The sequence below is a fragment of the Pteropus alecto genome, unplaced genomic scaffold (genome assembly GCF_000325575.1).
Source record: "Pteropus alecto unplaced genomic scaffold, ASM32557v1 scaffold51, whole genome shotgun sequence".
Classification (NCBI taxonomy): Eukaryota; Metazoa; Chordata; class Mammalia; order Chiroptera; family Pteropodidae; genus Pteropus; species Pteropus alecto.
Window position 1 is genome coordinate 271432 of NW_006431922.1, and position 6000 is coordinate 277431.

A 6000-nucleotide genomic window follows, 5' to 3' on the forward strand; every position below is an offset into this window, starting at 1 on the left:
TATATTCTGCAGAGTATGGTATGAGAGAAGATAAGAGGATTCCCCAGACTTTTTTGTTAACTTTTGTCAGTCGTTATTAAGCTGAATTGTTGAAATAAGCATACATGACTTTCCAGGAAAAGGAAAGTTCTTTGTCCACACTGAGTTTGAGGTAATCAATTTAGTAGAATCTCAAACTCAGAAAAGTGGTTAAGATGTGATATAACAATTTGGAAGTCTCTGGCACCAAAATGGTAGCTGAAGCCTGGATATAAATTTAATATAGCCAAGGAAGAGAGCCTATAATAAACGGAAAAGGCTGATGATGAAATTTTGGGAGACATCAAAGAAATGTATTTAGTAAAAGAGACAGAGTCAGGAAATTAAAGATGTCACTGACAACAGGAAGATGGTGACCCAAAATCTACTTTGAAATAAGATGTTTAATTATTGAAAAGTTAACCTCATCTTGCCTGTATTCACCTTCTAGATCCTTTCCTTATCTTCAGAGTCATTATTCAGATATAAAAAAATTCAAGGGGCAAATGAGTCAATCATACAACTGAGTCTCAATACTTGGCTTAAGTGATTTTGCTTGGAAATATTTTATGATTCCGTAAACTACATGGCCAATTTGATGATAATTGAAAATTGGAGAGATTTAATTTACCTGTTCATGTTATCACTGAAGTGTCCTACTTTTGAGAGGACACTTCAGTGATAACATGAACAGGTAAGATTTAATTTACCTGTTCATGTTATCACTGAAATGTCCTACTTTTCTGCAATTTTTTCTTTTAAGGAGATGTGACAACTGGTACCTATTATATCATTTAACCGTATGTATTAATGATGAATATGTATTTACACATTGTAAATACATATTCGTCATTAATGTAGACTTATGGTTTATTTGGTTGATGTCAAAATCTTTTTGTATACTCTACCTTTTAAAGAGATTTAAAAAATTTACTTTACATTGTTTATATCGATGAAACTAAATCAATAAAACATTAATATTTCTCCTATACTATGCTGGCTTTTAGAAGTGAGAAGAATTGAAAATTCTCATTCAGATATGCTTCAGAGTGGTGATATTAGTGTTTTTGAAATTATTCAGTTTTTAAAATTAATCTAGTAAGACATATTTTTTTTTTTCAGAAGGGTGAGGTTATATCTTTTTATGGACTGATTTATGTGATTTCAACATAGATTGAGTTGATCTAAAAAGATCGTTTGGTTGAATTTATACAAGTTTATCAATATGTGCATGAAAGCTAAATTTCTCCAAAATAAAGAAATGATTTATCAGGCCCTAAAACACACCAGGATTTAAATACCACTTATCTAGTCAAATAAGAGATACTTTTGAAGCATTCTAAAAGGAAAGAATAGATAAATATCATGATACAATGATTCTGATAAATACAAATTACCCCAAACCTTCAATACAGGAACCAAGTATAAGCAATATCCCGTTTTCCTGAACTCCCTGGAGAAGTCATAGAATTAATTGTAATGCAGAAGAAAAGCTTAACAAATGTGTCTAGCTAGGTTCTCTGTACAATCTCTTGCAAAGGAAAAAAATAATTTGCAGAGCCTCAACCACAGTGCAGATGAGCGTTGGAAGTTCCAATTGCTTATCTGAACTCTCCAAACTTTGGCTACTTGCCCACCTTCAGGGCAGATCTTGTCATCTTTGGCATGAAACAGATGAGGTGATCTGAACCTAGGAGTCTTTCTTCCCTAGATGCAAGTGTACAATTCCTATTAATTTTAATGAGAATTATGTTTGCACATTGAAGCAAGATAAATTCAGGAGGAATCTTGCTTTTGGATTTATACACATAATTTCTATTAAAGAGACAAAACCCCAGGGGGACCATACATGGGCGCCTGAGGGCAAACCCTGACTTTCTGCATAAAAACACTGCACAAGTCACCAGGTCATCTTAAACTCGTAATGCTAAAAATATAAGGGGCTGGTGAGCATTTATTTATCCTGAATTTTGTATTTAGTTGATGTGGACTTGTCAGAGAACTACCTTTAATTTATGGTCAGATAAATAAGAAACGACTACCAAACAATATAATTCAATTTTATAATTAAGATATCATTACAGAATGAGTGAATAGTGTCATATATACACATATATTTAAATATATTTGAAATAAGAAAGACAATGAAAATTATGTAAATGCAGAAAGTAACTTATTTTACTATTCTTGCTTTCAAAGCAGACATTGAAAATTAAGGACAATTTAATTCTTTATACTGGTGAATCCTGTGTGAAAACTTGTTAAGTGGCCTTAATATATAATAAATAATCTCAGGGTAGAGATCTGTTTGAAGGAGATATGATTGATGGTCTATCATTCCTAATTCACTGTTTATACTGGTAGTGAGCCTACTGGGAAAATACCTCATTCATCAGGGTATTAGTGAATTCAACCAGCGTATGGCACCTTTATTTTAACAAACTAAAGTAGAAAAGCTAAATAGGGGAAATTGACAACCATCTCTGATTCTATGATAATGCAATTAAGCTGCTCCTCTCCAGAGCTTTTGCTAATTCACGAAACAGCTTCAGTCGGCAGGTCATAAATATATGATCATTTTTCACACTTTGAAAAGTAATGACGCTTTGACATGAATCAATAAATCTTGGTGAAGTCCTTCATAGTTTTTATGTTCAGCATGCAAGTCAGTTTTAAAACTCATGTGTATTAAATCTGACTTGCTATCCAGCCTGTGTTTACATAATCTAATTTAACAAAGTCTCAAATAAATGTGTAAATGAAGTGTTTATAGTAAGCACAAGGAAAGTTTCTCTTTCATTGAGAAAGTGTGATATGATGCATCAAACTATTTTAATTTGTACCCTGAAATACCCATATTTGCAAATGTGCCACAGAGAGCTGTTGCTCTTAAAATTTGGTCGTTTCTATATTGAGTTTTGCATGTTATTCTCAATAGATAAATAAAAAAATTTTACTGCATGTGACACAGTATGTAATACATTATTTATCTAAAATAGATCTATTGCAAAACATCCAGAAAACATTAATAACTATCTTCCAGGCAAAAAAAAAAAATTGCTCATCTTTCTAAAACAATTGCATAAAAACACATGGCAAACATATGTACATGCATTAAGTAGGAAATATACACAGCAGCATAACACTTTTCTGACACAGTTCCTCTACATGCTCTACAGGGAATAGGAAGATGGACGGGCTAATGAATACAATAGGTAGCAAGCAGTTGAGGTTTGCTTAAGAATGAATTTTCAGTTACAAATTGCCAATTTAAAGAGTTTATGCTATAAATGGCATTTTAGTTTTTATTTTTGGAATGGTTGATACTTTTCCTAGGTAAAAACTGAAATGATACTAACTCATAAATATACCTGCTATGCTGTCATTTCCATTAAGCTCCCCCTTTGTTTTGTTTATTCACAATTCAGGGTTGCAAAAGTTATGTGTTTTATAATAGGAATGGACAAAACAGTTCTTACATGAGAGATGGATAATAATATTTTTTAAATTAAAAATAAAACAATTAGCACTTGGCTCATGAGACTTTCACAGTAATTTGGATTACTGATGAAAATAGATATTGCACAGAAAATTGTTTTTCAAGTCTTCATACATTCTACTTCATTTCCATTATTTGATATTTGCTATGATAAATAATTGATATGATATACTATTTATAAATAGACTGTGTCTTCACAATACCATATCAAGGGGGTGATGGGACATCAATTTCACTGATTGAAATTTCCATTTAGTCTTGTGCTCTATAAATCTAGCTTTATGCATGCATATTCTCTTCAGGCACCATAATACTGAGCAAAGTGGGCAATGGTTGACATACATTACAGGTCCCTAAAAACTTAAAACATTTAAACCAAATTACAAAATCACAAACCATCTCATGAAAGGTAGTTTGGGAAAGCCATTTTGAAAACTCCCTTTAAAATGTTTACAATCTGAGACACTAATTGGTACTTGACAACTAACATTACAGAGAGATTTATATTGTTCAGTTCCATGCACAACACATTGAACTCCTTTGCATTTCCATTATAGTGGATTCTAGTTTGATTTGGAGTATAATATGCAGTTCTCTCCAAAATAATTACATTTACTACAAAACAGGCTGTGAAAAGCAATGTGAAACAAACCTTAAAAGTATTGGACTAAATCTTAAATCTTCCTCTCTAATACTGATCATGAATCTGTTAGAGACCTGATATACATTTTATGAAGATTCTCATAAGGAAAATATTTGGATTAATAATATAATTTAGTTACAATTTAATGACAGTAAGTCTAACTTTAGCTGAGTGACAATAGAAATGAAAAAGTAAACCAGTGGGATAGTCGAGATTGTTGCTGTTAGGGCAGCAGCAGGGAGGCTACAGGGGTCACACTGATTGGCATTGTCACTTTTCCCATTCATCAAGTGAGGCCAGACTTCCCAAATCATTTACCAGATGGGTAGCTCTCGTCAGTTTAAACACCTGATATAAAACCATCCGTCATCTGATAACATGATTGTTAGGCTGCAGCTGGCTGGGTGCTCTGCAGCCTGAGTGCACATGTGATGGACTGAAGCCAGGGAAGCAGGCTTAGTCACGTTACCCTCCCTTGATAGGATTTGCAGTCCTCCACTGGACCATGGAACAGGTGGAGGCTGAGAGAGAATGGAAAATTACCATGTGTTGCAAGAATTAGAGCCTTACACATTCATCACTCCACTTGAATACCAATCAAAGCCAGACACTAAAACTTGAGTCAGATCAACTTCAGGCCTGGTCATAGAACAGAGAATTAGAAAATAATGCAGAAAACAAAAAACGAACAAACAAACAAACAAAAAACGAATAAACAAAAAAACAAGCAAACTGGAAAGATTTTCAATGTTTGTAATCTGCCTAAATTTTTTCTAAATCAAATGACTGGAGATGAGATTTTTCTTTACAATTCAACTTTCTTTTTATTTTTCTTTTTAATAAACAGAGCATCTTGACCATTTTTAAAAGAGAAAGGAAAAAGAGTAATCACAAGGGAATAAAAAAAAATCCTTTTATTTTATGTTCGCCATGGAGAAAAACTAATAAAACAAAGAAAATTAAACGAAGAGACAAATTATGCACACTTAAAATGTTTATTGCTATGTGAAATATAATTATGCTGATTTAAAAAGTTCACTGCTCGGACAGTCTAAAAATTATTGGAGTTAGGGCTAACCTTTCACTGAAGATGAAAGCTTTAGCTGAATTCCACTGTAGCATGGAAAATGAGGCTGTGTATTAGAGTGGCCTCATTTCTCATCTTGGTGGACTGTTCTGTGAAGCCATTCCTTTATTTGTAAAAATTAAAATCTTTCAACTAGAGAGTCTATAACTGAGATAACAAGGTAACCAGTGAAAACTTAATCCTCTTGTGTACTTAGTGAAATAATATAAAGAAGTTTATTCTGCTTAGCATATGACACTCTTTATTGTCATAATTCCTAGTGAGGTTCTATGCTAGTTTATTTACTGTTTTCCACCAACAGTGAGCAAGCTTTCTCTCTCTCTCTCTCTTAACTCTTCTCTCTCTCCTTTCCTGTCTCAGATAAGTGATTTGGTGTTCTATTCTAAATGATTGTGTCTCTAAGAAACTTCCCCATGAACATAATTTTGCAGCTGTGAGGGGGTGGAGCCATTTCTGATGCAGATTCTACATCTTATTTCCATTTCCTCCTCTTCACATTTTGTGTTTAGAATACTTTCTGTCCCAAGGACATCTATGGAAGTCCCTGTCTGCTCCTACTTAGATGAATATTTTAAATAATTATTCATACATATATGAAAAACAAACGAACAGACAAAAACACAACTGCCAATCTCCTAAATTGGTTAGTACTTTTGCCTTTCTTTTTCTTTCCTTATCCATTTTTATAACTGTTTTATGCCTAAACAGTTAACATAGAAACTCACAAAGATGTTACTGAAAAGAAATAGGGAA

General features: G+C 33.0%; 1 pseudogene; it reads right to left on the reverse strand.

Moving 5' to 3' along the window:
- LOC102894548 overlaps positions 1–6000 on the reverse strand; it is a 32223-nt pseudogene that overhangs the window by 23093 nt on the left and 3130 nt on the right.